Raw genomic sequence first — 14,565 nt, forward strand, 5'->3', positions numbered from 1 at the left:
CAGAAAGCACACTGACACACTGCAGCCACCCTCAATTACAACTGGAATTCAATTCACCAGAATGCTTTATTACACAATGCTTCCCTATGCTTTACCAGACCTCTCTGTGTTTTACAATGCTTCCTTATGCTTTACCAGACCTCTCTGTGCTTTACAATGCTTCCCTATGCTTTACCACACCTCTCTGTGCTTTACAATGCTTCCCTATGCTTTACCAGACCTCTGTGTTTTACAATGCTTCCCTATGCTTTACCGTGCGTCTCTGTGCTTTACAATGCTTCCCTATGCTTTACCACACCTCTCTGTGCTTTACAATGCTTCCCTATGCTTTACCACACCTCTCTGTGCTTTACAATGCTTCCCTATGCTTTACCAGACCTCTGTGTTTTACAATGCTTCCCTATGCTTTACCAGACCTCTCTGTGCTTTACAATGCTTCCCTATGCTTTACCAGACCTCTCTGTGCTTTACAATGCTTCCCTATGCTTTACCAGACCTCTCTGTGCTTTACAATGCTTCCCTATGCTTTACCAGACCTCTCTGTGCTTTACAATGCTTCCCTATGCTTTACCAGACCTCTGTGTTTTACAATGCTTCCCTATGCTTTACCAGACCTCTCTGTGCTTTACCATGCTGTCTTGTGCTGTAACTATTAGAAGCTCTAAGGGCAGGTGTTTCAGAGATGGTTGGACTCACAGATGTAGTAGTAGTCCTGCCCCTGCCGGAACTCGAACCCGAGTGAGAAGGGGGTGTAGAGCTGGATCTTCTCGGAGAAGCGGACCGGGCCGAAGGGGGCGTGGGGGCGGTTACACTCCCAGCGCTTGACCGCCCCGGGGGTCTCGAAACAGCCCTGGTACCCCCTCGAAACTGACCAGGTAGAGCGCAAAGGATTCCGTCTGCGTCTCGGGGACAGAGTCGGGGTAGTGAGGACAGAACACGTCCAGATAGTCATTGATATTCACCTGAACCGCATAGTCCCCTCTCCGCAACCTGGAGAGAGAGAGAGAGAGAGAGAGAGAGAGAGAGAGAGAGAGAGAGAGAGAGAGAGAGAGAGAGAGAGAGAGAGAGAGAGAGAGAGAGAGAGAGAGAGAGAGATAATCAATAATCAATAATCACACTCGGGTTATCACAGGAGACACAGAGACATGGGGAGCCAATCAATAATCACATGATTCGTATTTTGTCACACTTGTACTTGCTAGAACCAAAGTCATTGTATTTAGGAGGGCAGCAGTGTGGAGTAGTGGTTAGGGGCTCTGGACTCTTGACCGGAGGGTCGTGGGTTCAATCCCAGGTGGGGGGACACTGCTGCTGTACCCTTGAGCAAGGTACTTTACCTAGATTGCTCCAGTAAAAACCCAACTGTATAAATGGGGAATTGTATGTAAAAATAATGTGATATCTTGTAACAATTGTAAGTCGCCCTGGATAAGGGCGTCTGCTAAGAAATAAATAAATAATAATAATAATAATAATAATAATAATAATAATAATAAAGGCAGTCAATGATATTGCATGAGACACGGAGAGAGGGAGGGACAGTGTCGTTGTGCTCAGGGTTTGTGTTCGGTGTCTGTGAGGGGGAGACAGGGAAGAGGCTGATGCACTCTGCATGACAATGCTGCAGCACCACAGCTAGCGTTTCAGAAAAGAGAGAAGAGAGAAAACAGAGAGAGAGGTCTCTCAGCACTCAGGAAAGAGCGAACACTCTCCCAGTGTGAACACAAGCAAGCCAGAGACGGAATCACTCTCCCAGTGCGAACACAGCACCGCAAACACAAGCAAGCCAGAGACGGAATCACTCTCCCAGTGTGAACACAGCACTTCAAACACAAGCAAGCCAGAGACGGAATCACTCTCCCAGTGTGAACACAGCACCGCAAACACAAGCAAGTCAGAGACGGAATCGCTCTCCCAGTGTGAACACAGCACCGCAAACACAAGCAAGCCAGAGACGGAATCACTCTCCCAGTGTGAACACAGCACCGCAAACACAAGCAAGCCAGAGACGGAATCACTCTCCCAGAGTGTGAACACAGCACCGCAAACACAAGCAAGCCAGAGGACGGAATCACTCTCCCCAGTGTGAACACAGCACCGCAAACACAAGCAAGCCAGAGACGGAATCACTCTCCCAGTGTGAACACAGCACCGCAAACACAAGCAAGCCAGAGACGGAATCACTCTCCCAGTGTGAACACAGCACCGCAAACACAAGCAAGCCAGAGACGGAATCACTCTCCCAGTGTGAACACAGCACCGCAAACACAAGCAAGCCAGAGACGGAATCACTCTCCCAGTGTGAACACAGCACCGCAAACACAAGCAAGCCAGAGACGGAATCACTCCTCCCAGTGTGAACACAGCACCGCAAACACAAGCAAGCCAGAGACGGAATCACTCTCCCAGTGTGAACACAGCACCGCAAACACAAGCAAGCCAGAGACGGAATCACTCTCCCAGTGTGAACACAGCACCGCAAACCACAAGCAAGCCAGAAGACGGAATCACTCTCCCAGTGTGAACACAGCACCGCAAACACAAGCAAGCCAGAGACGGAATCACTCTCCCAGTGTGAACACAGCACCGCAAACACAAGCAAGCCAGAGACGGAATCACTCTCCCAGTGTGAACACAGCACCGCAGAGAGGAAGAGAGGAAGAGAGTGAGAGACACTCTCTCTCTCTCTCTCTGAAAAACAAGTCTGTACCAGACCATCGCTGGGAGGTTGAAAAAACAGGTTTCACAAAACTGACAAGCGATCACACACCACACACAAGTCTGCAAAGCGACCCCAGTTCCATTTTGATCCATTTGCAATTCCAATGCTTTCAAAAAACCGATTCCTTCAAAAGGAATTTGGAATGGATTTTTAAAAAAAAAAAAAAAACGCGACTTCATTTGCTGCCGCTGTTACCGACAGCAAAGCGATGCAGAGACAGGCATCAGTCATTTCGACTGTTTGAGTATTTGCAATTTTAAAATTACTCCGCGTGTCTGAAAGTTAAGCGGTTGTCCGTTTTATCACTTTTTCTAAATACGCGTATTAAATACTCTGACGGCGTTTGAAAGGCAGGATCGCAATAATATTAATAACAATTATATAATAATACCCACCTAGAACCGACCCCAATGACGTCATTTTGAATTCCTTTCACAATACACGTTTTTATTTTGAATATAAAACCTACAATATTCTATTTTATTTTTATATACAAGCCTGTTGTTATCAGTAGGAGAAACATTTCGGTCAGAAAATGCAGACCGCAAGAGAAAACACTCGCTTCTTCCGTTATTAAAATTAAAAACGACTCGCGTTTTTTTACAGTTTTGTATGCGCGCATACTATTATTATTATTATTATTATTATTTATTTCTTAGCAGACGCCCTAAGAAATAAATAATAATACCCCCTCGCATACCCGAAGTAGTGCTGTGTATGTGCTGTTTATAAAACTCAAACCCGTTTATAATTAATTGTTCATTTTAAATACGGAGTTTCGGCCGTGCAGGTGTTTGATAGGACGGGCTTGAATGAGTCGTATCCGACAGTTTGTTGTTCATTTTAATATTTATACTGTTTAAAATGTAACCGTCATAAAGACTGCCTGCGGCGGTTTCGGGTATCAAAAAAACGTGGTGCAAGTTTCTTAAATTAAAAACACAAACGCTTGCAACGAACAAAGCATTCTTTGACACCTTGTACATGCGGCCACGCCCTAATTTGCACCAACTACATAATTGGAGAAGAGACACACCTGTGATTGCTGGCGGGGACAGATTTAACCCTATCCTTGCCAAACTTACATGCCAACACCCACACACACACATTGCTTACAGCCCACACTCGTTTTGAAAGAATGCTGCGCACTGCAGTTTTGATCAACGACGTGTTGGGATGGATTTAAAGAGAATGGGATTTTTTAAAAAAAGGGGAGACGGATATTGATCCCCAAACCTGATCACTGCGCACGCGAGGCTCCTGTGAGATCACGTGATCATGCAACAACCACTTGGGGATCCGATGAACTGCGGGGTGACCTTGGGTCACAATATCAGTGATATTTAGCTCTAATGTGCTGCATCGTTATTGCTAATTAGTCATTTAGCAGACGCTTTGATCCAATGGAGACTAGGGGGGTGAGCTATGCATCATCAACGGAGTCACTTCCAGTAGGACCCTCGTTTGTTTTAAGTCTTATCTGAAGGACGGAGCACAAGGAGGTGAAGTGCTCAGGGTCACACGCACACACTCAGTGGCTGAGCCGGGATTTGAACCCGGATCCTGCCCGTTACACTGGGATAAATAATTCTCAGTTTGCAAGGCTTCCTTTCGGTTAGTGACGCACTTCCTTGGTCACCCGACGTTGTTTCCAGTCAGCTGTTCTGCCCTAGGACTATAAAACACCAAAATAAAAAAAATTACAAGACCTATTAAATTTAAACGCTGTTGGTTTGCCAGGTTTATCGAAATGCTTTACCATGCCTCTCAGTGCTTTACAAAAATGAAAAATAAAACCTATTAGAGGGAATTAAAGCCTCCGACCTTGTTTTGCACGTTTATTCTGTGGAATATGCAAATACTGGTACAAAAATATGTTCAGGCATTAGCACAAAATAAACCAGGAAGATTAACAAGCGAGGGTTGTGTTCTCTGTAAGTAACAGTCGATATATTTTCTTCACTCTGATCCCTTGGATCAGAAACAAACAGTTTTTTTCCCACCAAGACGAGGTCATTTGATTCAATCAGAACTGAACTTCACTTCATTTCTATTATTTGTTTATTTAGCAAGTCGACACCTAGTAGTGACTCAGAACTTTAACAACAAACTCTCTGCCTGCCAGAAATGTTCCTGGGACAAGCGCGGGCAAGTTACCAAAACTGATAAGAAAAACAACTGCACACCAACAATGAAAAGCGCTGGTACGCAACACTGCCTCCCTCCCTCCCTCCTCAGCTCCACTAGAGCCACACTGCCTCCCTCCCTCCCAGTCCCTCCTCAGCTCCACTAGAGCCACACTGCCTCCCTCCCTCCCTCCCAGTCCCTCCTCAGCTCCACTACAGCCACACTGCCTCCCTCCCTCCCAGTCCCTCCTCAGCTCCACTAGAGCCACACTGCTTCCCTCCCTCCCAGTCCCTCCTCAGCTCCACTAGAGCCACACTGCTTCCCTCCCTCCCAGTCCCTCCTCAGCTCCACTAGAGCCACACTGCCTCCCTCCCTCCCAGTCCCTCCTCAGCTCCACTAGAGCCACACTGCCTCCCAGTCCCTCCTCAGCTCCACTAGAGCCACACTGCCTCCCTCCCTCCCAGTCCCTCCTCAGCTCCACTAGAGCCACACTGCTTCCCTCCCTCCCAGTCCCTCCTCAGCTCCACTAGAGCCACACTGCCTCCCTCCCTCCCAGTCCCTCCTCATCTCCACTAGAGCCACACTGCCTCCCTCCCTCCCACTCCCTCCTCAGCTCCACTAGAGCCACACTGCCTCCCTCCCTCCCAGTCCCTCCTCAGCTCCACTAGAGCCACACTGCTTCCCTCCCTCCCAGTCCCTCCTCAGCTCCACTAGAGCCACACTGCTTCCCTCCCTCGCAGTCCCTCCTCAGCTCCACTAGAGCCACACTGCTTCCCAACCTCGCAGTCCCTCCTCAGCTCAAACCACTAGAGCCACACTGCCTCCCAGTCCCTACTCAGCTCTAACCACTACACTGCCTCCCTCCCTCCCAGTCCCTCCTCAGCTCAATGCCTTTCATCAGATTTTTCACAAGTGCTCACAGCTATTTTTAGCACTGCAATGTTTCACATGTCCATGTTACATAGAGAGAGAGAGAGAGAGAGAGAGAGAGAGAGAGAGAGAGAGAGAGAGAGAGAGAGAGAGAGAGAGAGAGAGAGGGGAGAGAGTTCTATCTCAGAGCCAGTGAGCGTGAAAGTGGTTAAATAAACATTGATCAGTCCCCATTAGTGTCAGACCGCTGGACCAGAATTTTATCAAAGTGCTGTTTGCTTAACACATCCCCCCCCCTGCCCCCTGGATCATACAGAATCAAAACTGCCCTGATCGAGCTCTGTCACGGAAAGAGAGGGGAGGGGAGGGGGGGGGGGGGGGGAGAGAGAGAGAGAGAGAGAGAGAGAGAGAGAGAGAGAGAGAGAGAGAGAGAGAGAGAGAGAGAGAGAGAGAGAGAGAGAGAGACTCTGCGTAAGGACCACAACTTGGGAGGAGAGGAAATGTATTACTTGTATTATTTATTATATATATTTTTAAATTATTTTCTTTATTATTATTATTATTATTATTATTATTATTATTATTATTATTATTATTTATTTTTTATCATTAACAGTACAGTTTTTTCTTTTGTTCTTTAATTTGTTTGTTTGTTTATGACAGATTATATATATGATGCAATGTGTGTGTGTGTTTAAATCACACACACACACACACATACACGCACACACACGCACACGCACACGCACACACACACACACGCACACGCACACACACACAATCTAACCCTTTCTCTCTCTGTCTCAAGTGATCTGGGTTTTCTGCTTCAGTCTTTGAACTTTTCACCCTTTTCTTTGGCCAGGCTCCTACTTAATATTTGTTTTCATTAGATATTTAATAAAAAAACACACACCCTGGAGATATTTTGACTGGACAGCGTGTTCTGACTACCTGAGGGACCCCAGTTCTGCAATATCAACTCCTGGGATCGCAAAAAACCTACTGGAAGCCATAACAGCAGTACAGTATTTCATGCTACATTTCCAAATGTCACATTGTTGGCAGTTTTTCGTTCAGTATATGGAAAACTAAGCGGTATGTAATTCAGTATATTAATGTAACATTATTCAGCAGGTTTCATTCGACTTTCTGATGCATTTTTCTACTCTGATGCATTATGAGCATTCCTCAAAGCCTCCACTAGTGTTTTCTACTATTATAACAACCTTGACTTGCATGAAGAAGGAAACACATTGAGTGAAATCGCTCGCATCGTTCGATTTTCAAGGTGTGGTATCCGAAGCACAATCAACAAGTACAGAGAAACATCACCTGTAACTGACAAGCCCAGGACTGGAAGACCCGAAAAGCTGTCTAACAAGGCTGAGCGATACCTGAAGATAATATCCTTCAGGAATAGAAAGAAGACAAGCGTTGAATTGACAACAGAACTGGCAGAAGGGACAGGTGTAGCTGTCCGTCCATCAACAGTATGAAGATCACTCTTGAAATCAGGACTTGAAGGATGTGTTGCAGTAAGAATACCTCTGTTAAGAAAGGGGAACCAGACTAAAAGGATAAAATATGCACAAGAACACAGAAACTGGACTGTAGAACAAGGGTCAAAGGTGCTTTGGACTGTTGATGGATGGACAAAGACACCTGTCCCTTCTGTCAGTCCTGTTGTCAATTCAACGCTTGTCTTCTTTCTATTCCTTCAGGATATTATCTTCAGGTGTCGCTCATCCTTGTTAGACAGCTTTTCGGGTCTTCCAGTCCTGGGTTTGTCAGTTACAGGTGATGATGTTTCTCTGTACTTGTTGATTGTGCTTCAGATACCACACCTTGAAAATCAAGTGATGCGAGCGATTTCACTCAATGTGTTTCCTTCTTCATGCAAGTCAAGGTTGTTATAATAGTAGAAAACACGAGTGGAGGCTTTGAGGAATGCTCATAATGCATCAGAGTAGAAAAATGCAACATGTCTAAGACTTTTGCACAGCAGTAGATAGAGATAGATAGATAGATAGATAATTAAAAACAGCACCCAGCTCTCTATATCCAAGGACAACCCAACAGGACCCTCATCAATCACTAGAAATACTTCATGAAGTAATCGATAAACTGAAAGCTCACTATTTGAATAATTCAATCAAGTGACAGGTTGATCGTCAGCACTATTAGTTATAGTTATATTCAGCCCTATATAGTTCTTATGTATTGTTATTTTTAGACGGAATTCACCGGCCTAACCAGAAATGACAGAATTCAACGCAGATCGCATCCACCTGTTCCTTCCTTTTAAAGCGCATCGGTTCTATACATAGCGCGGGCGTGTCTGTTGTCTATTTTAATGCGTCTGATATTGTCAAACAAAAACATTTTCGACATGATGCAATGGAATTAAAATCTTAAACACGCTGAGTTGCAATGTGCGGGTTTGGCGGAGACGCCAGATCACGCCCGCACTGCTGCCGGCCGGTTTGTCAAAACGGAATGCGGATAACAGCGATCCGGATTTGGTATTTTGTGATCGATACTCCTTATATATACAGGAACAGGAATCTTATTGCGTCACGTTGTATTATCGATCTTGTTCTATTTAGTCTGGCGAGTTTTCCATTGAACACCAACGTTTCTGTTACGATTTATTTCACATTAGGTGTTTTTAATTACAAAAAACTAAGGCGCGGGTATAATTCCGCGCCAGTTGTATTCAGAACAATTTGAATATGTGTTGCATTTATTAATAATTTCACTACAACCCAGTAAATCTTGCTATGACGGCTATTACACCCCGTGCCTTTTCTATTGAGGCGACTGGAAGATATTTTCAGATCTAATTATCTTGTAGGGAGTGCTATACCAGCTGCATCTGAACAGCTTCAAGACGTTTCAATAAAACATATGAACAGTAAAACACACACACACACACACAACACCCTTACACACACACACACAGAAGTATATGTAAATACAATGAAGGAAGGCAATTGATAAACTCAATTTTAATAATTAGCTATACAACCAATTAGCTATAAAATCAATTCCCGTATCCCTTTTAATCAATTCCGACACGTCATCGCTGATCAGAATTGCAATGGAGCGGTGTTCTGTTAAAATGAGCTTCTCACAACAGCGGCGACACGTGACTTCAACTGAAGCCGCTGTTTGTGAGTCGATTAAACTGCTGAACAAACACAGCGATTATTACGACTCTAAAATATCCATTCCGATTCCTCCGAAGGAACTGATCAACAGGAACTGATTTTAAAAGGGGATGGGAATTGAAAAAAACAGGACTGTAGCCCGACCCCCGGCTACATCAGTCTACCTGTGTGTTTCTCTGTACTGATAGATAGATAGAATTATTCATATTATTATTATTATTATTATTATTATTATTAATAATAATAATAATAATAAATTCTAACATATATGACCATAACAGAAAAAATATATATATACACAACAGCGAAATCTAATCATAAATACTGCGCCCGCACACACACACACACACACACACACACACACAGAGATACAGAGCCCATTATTTTGCTAATCATTAATAGGGTATTGATAATAAAATCAGATATGAACTTCACAACTTGCACAAACAAATCAGTTTCCCGACTTACTGCAAACTTGTAACTTTCTACAATCTAAACACCACCCAAGGCGACAGCGCAGCGTAAACCGTGTGCATGATATCGAGGACGTACTGCACCGCGCTGTCTGCTTTCAATTTGCCCTTCCAGTGGTGTTACAGCGCCAGAGAGATGGACAGACGAAAGCGGCTCTCTCCACACGCTAAATAAACCCGCATTACACTGCTGTCCAAACCCTCCTGCACTGCTTTGCATAGAACTCACTTTTCCCCATCTCAGAAGCATGCATTTCCAGTCTGCTGAATTCACTGCCATAAAAAAACGTGTATCCTTTAATCAAACAAACTCCCTGCAGCGGATTTCTGCTAAACTGTATCGTTCTATGTTTTTTTTTTTTTTTTTATGGAAACAATAAGATAGATTTCTGGCTAAGCAGCCTGCCAGGCGGAAGCGGTGCTTTGAGAAACTGGCCCCAGGTTTCAGTTTGTGGTCGACGGCGAATCGTTCTCTAGCACGCCGCTCCAGATGTTGAGCCTGCGGGCAGAGAGATTTGTTGCCCATCTCCCCTCCCCACCCTGCTTCCCCGAAAAGAAAAACGAGGCCCTTCTCTTACTGTAGTTTTGCGTTTTACGAAAATGCAATCCTGCGCGAATCTGACTTGTAAAAGTGAGCTGCATATCAGTCGCTGATGGTAGAATTGCACCGTGTTTTTTTTAAGTTTGCTATTTATGTATCTAGTTTATGAATAAGAACAGAAAATAGGAGGCACTTTTTTTACACAGAGAATTGTGAGGGTCTGGAACCAACTCCCCAGTAATGTTGTTCAAGCTGACACCCTGGGATCCTTCAAGAAGCTGCTTGATGAGATTCTGGGATCAATAAGCTACTAACAACCAAACAAGCAAGATGGGCTGAATGGGGCCTCCTCTCGTTTGGAAACTTTCTTATGTTCTTATACGTTTGTTTTTTCAAAGTTATGTCAGGGCACCTTCACCAACTCCATAAAGTTCACGATAGTTCGCTTTGCATCCCGCTGCACAAAAGTGACAAGATACAGAAAGCCCATTGAAAGTACAGAGAAGCATTTGAGTATGTTCACAGTGTTTAAACGGATTTGAAGGTTTGCAGAAGGATGCGAAACAGAGAGCAAAAAGTTTTGCGAAGTAAATAAATATGATTTTAACATTACGCATGTTGACGCAAAACACTTTCGTTCGTGTAAACGGATTGCAGGAAGCGGATATCGCCGTCAGTCGCTGCGTGTACAACTGTGCCGTGTTTTGAAGATTCCTAACCGTGTATCTCATTGATAAAGCATAGGGTTTGGTTTCTTCAAAGTTATGGCAGGACAACTTCTCGAACTCCAGAGAGTTCACACAAAGAGTTTTACAAATTCTGAACATTTTAGTACACAAAAACGTGATAATGCTAATACTAATAAACAATAAAAATACTAATAATACGTGTTTAGTTCTAGGTTTAGGGAAATGGAAACGCCAACCCCAGACTGAAAGGTCGTAAAACTGAAAGTTTCCAGAAGACATTGTTTCTGCTAAACTTTAAAGAACTGGACGACTTTGTCTATGGTTATGAAACGGGTTGTGTGAATTTGGGGGTGCAGAGGTTGTGCATTATCAGGGTAGTGCAGTTGTTGCCCCCCCCCCCCCATTATCAGGGTAGTGCAGTTGTTGCGCCCCCCCATTATCAGGGTAGTGCAGTTATGAACGAGATTCTGCAACTCTGGGAAGTCAGAAGAAAGGGAGCGAGAGCTGGAAGGCAGAAACATTTCATCAAAACCAAAATTTAAAAGCAAAACAACCCCAAAACACACACTGAAAAGGCGCCCCCCCCCCCCCCCTTATGTGTGATTTACAACAGAAGCGCGTTATTTTTTTAATTATTTAATTATCTAATCATTGATAATGTTTTCTTACGTCGGATTGGTGCTGTTCCAGTGTATCGTCTGTCTCGCCCCGACCACTTGGCCAACTTCTTCCAGGACTAGAAAAATCAACCGAATCAGCGAGGTTCCAGACACCGACTCCCACCGCATCTCGCCTCCCGTCCTCCGTGCGTCTGACCCGGGTAAGTGTGCGGGTAGGGGACGCTGGTGTGTTTATCCAGGTACTCGGTGGAGTTAAGATCAGGTACGGCGGAGTTAATCGCGTTTACTGTAAAAATGCTGATTCTGGATTTCTGTCCTTTTTTTTTCTCTCGCTGTTCTTCAAAGGTGCTTGGAAAATAACACCGGAGGTTGGGGATGTAACCCGACCCGCACAGAACTTCAAGAAGGGGGGACGGTTTGGAACTGGAAAGGTAGGAGGGGTGGGGATCCGATAGGGAGGGGCTCGCCAAACTTTTAACCAATTGCAACGCAAGGAGAGGAAAATCACCGATTTGCAAAAACTTTTTTTTTTTTTTTCTGGTTGTTGTTAACTATTTAGTCTCTGACTTTTTTTTTTTTTAACAAACTAAAAATTATATTATGGTCTTGAAAGAGCAAGAATCAGCTATTTTAACGTTTCCTAAGCATAGCAAAATGCAGTAAAGCACAGAGAGGTCTGGTAAAGCATAGGGGAGCATTGTAAAGCACAGAGAGGTCTGGTAAAGCATAGGGAAGCATTGTAAAGCACAGAGAGGTCTGGTAAAGCATAGGGAAGCATTGTAAAGCACAGAGAGGTCTGGTAAAGCATAGGGAAGCATTGTAAAGCACAGAGAGGTCTGGTAAAGCATAGGGAAGCATTGTAAAGCACAGAGAGGTCTGGTAAAGCATAGGGAAGCATTGTAAAGCACAGAGATGTATAGTAAAGCATAGGGAAGCATTGTAAAGCACAGAGAGGTCTGGTAAAGCATAGGGAAGCATTGTAAAGCACAGAGGTGTGGTAAAGCATAGGGAAGCATTGTAAAGCACAGAGAGGTATGGTAAAGCATAGGGAAGCATTGTAAACCACAGAGAGGTCTGGTAAAGCATAGGGAAGCATTGTAAAGCACAGAGAGGTGTGGTAAAGCATAGGGAAGCATTGTAAAGCACAGAGAGGTCTGGTAAAGCATAGGGAAGCATTGTAAAGCACAGAGAGGTCTGGTAAAGCATAGGGAAGCATTGTAAAGCACAGAGAGGTGTGGTAAAGCATAGGGAAGCATTGTAAAGCACAGAGAGGTGTGGTAAAGCATAGGGACGCATTGTAAAGCACAGAGAGGTCTGGTAAAGCATAGGGAAGCATTGTAAAGCACAGAGAGGTGTGGTAAAGCATAGGGACGCATTGTAAAGCACAGAGAGGCGTGGTAAACCATAGGGAAGCATTGTAAAGCACAGAGAGGTCTGGTAAAGCATAGGGAAGCATTGTAAAGCACAGAGAGGTGTGGTAAAGCATAGGGAAGCATCGTAAAGCACAGAGAATAAATACCGTGGCAGACTTTAATAAGGGTGATTCTGGATTCTATTGATCCGACGCAGGGTTATTTCTCATTGTTTCTCTCTAAATCTGCCTTTACCTGGCTTTGAACTCCCCGAGCTCGTCTGGGAGCTCCGTTCCAAACTTTTTGACAACATGACCTTTCAACCCTCCTAGAGAAAGTGCGAGGTGGCCAAAGGGCATTTGGTCACATGTTGGGGCTGGAACGCGAGGCCTGCGGCTCGGTGGTGCAGTGAAGAGTTATCCCAGCCAAGCTCAAGGATGACTCTTTGGAAGAATCCTCAGCACATTTCCCCCTCACAGCAGTAAAGAGAAACAGCTTGACTGGCTGAATAGGAGGCTTGGTAAAAAACCGCACAGCAATAAAAACCGCAGGACGGAAGCAACACCAACAGCACGAAGCAGGGCGGGCTCCCTCCCTCAACAGAAACTGAGGAACACCCGCCACACGCAGCACACACTTTTGTGTCAATGGGCTCCCCCCTTGTTAAAGTTTACCACGGTCATAATGGTTACACTCTGCATTTACCATAGTTTAGAATGCTTTGCCATGTTATTTAATATGCTTTACCATACCTCCCTGTGCTTTACAATGCTTCCCTATGCCTCTCTGTGCTTTACAATGCTTCCCTATGCTTTACCAGACCTCTCTGTGCTTTACAATGCTTCCCTATGCTTTACCACACCTCTCTGTGCTTTACAATGCTTCCCTATGCCTCTTTGTGCTTTACAATGCTTCCCTATGCTTTACCATACCTCTGTGCTTTACAATGCTTCCCTATGCTTTACCATACCTCTGTGCTTTACAATGCTTCCCTGTGCTTTACCAGACCTCTCTGTGCTTTACAATGCTTCCCTATGCTTTACCATACCTCTGTGCTTTACCATACCTCTGTGCTTTACAATGCTTCCCTATGCTTTACCATGTCTGTCTATCTCTCTGTCTGTCTTTCTGTCTGTCTGTCTGTCTGTCTGTCTCTCTGTCTGTGTGTCTGTCTGTCTGTCTGTCTGTCTGCCTGTCTGTCTCTCTGTCTGTCTGTCTGTCTGTCTCTCTGTGTGTCTGTCTATCTCTCTTTCTGTCTCTCAGTCTGTCTGTCTAACTCTCTGCTTGTCTGACTGTGTCACCTAGCCCACCCTAAAGTTAGCATCAGTAAACAACTAGAAAATCACTGAGCATGTGCAGAATTGATTTGTGAAGTGCTTGCCAGATGGAAAGACCTCCTCCCCCACTCCTTAATCAAGTGAAATCACAGTTTACAAACGCAGCACTCGCACTCTTCACATTTCAATCAGACACGCGCTTTATGATTTTTTAACGCTGCTCTGAGCAGAATGTCATCAAATCTGCTCATCAATATTCATGTGCAATATTAGCTGTTAAATCCGACCTTGTTAGTACATCATCTCTCCCCCTGTCCTTCTCTCGTTAGCTTACAGTGTGTGTGTGTGTGTGTGTGTCTATGTGTGCATGTGCGTGTGCATCTGTGCGTGTGTCTGTGCGCTTGCGTGTGTGTGTGTGTGCGTGTGTGTGTGTGTGCAGGTGTGTGTGTATCTGTGTGTGTGTCTGTATGTGTCTGTATCAGTGTGTGTATCTATGTATGTCTGTATCAGTGTGTATGTGTCTGTGTGTGTGTGCGTGCGTGAGTGTGTGCGGGTGTGTCTGTATCTGTGCGTGTGTGTCTGTGTGTGTGTCTGTATCTGTGCGTGTGTGTCTGTGTGAGTGTGTGTCTCTGTTTGCGTGTGCTTTTGTCAGTGTCTGTTTATGAGTATTTGTGTGTGTGTTTAGAAGCCTGTGTGTGACTTTGTTTGTGTGTCTGTGTTTGTG

General features: G+C 44.7%; 1 pseudogene; it reads right to left on the bottom strand.

Annotated features, from left to right (window-relative positions):
* Positions 1-661: 661 nt before the first annotated feature.
* LOC131727472 (ephrin-A5-like) lies at positions 662-11,630 on the bottom strand (annotated as a pseudogene).
* Positions 11,631-14,565: the final 2,935 nt, after the last annotated feature.

Source organism: Acipenser ruthenus, unplaced genomic scaffold, assembly GCF_902713425.1.
Source record: "Acipenser ruthenus unplaced genomic scaffold, fAciRut3.2 maternal haplotype, whole genome shotgun sequence".
Classification (NCBI taxonomy): domain Eukaryota; kingdom Metazoa; phylum Chordata; class Actinopteri; order Acipenseriformes; family Acipenseridae; genus Acipenser; species Acipenser ruthenus.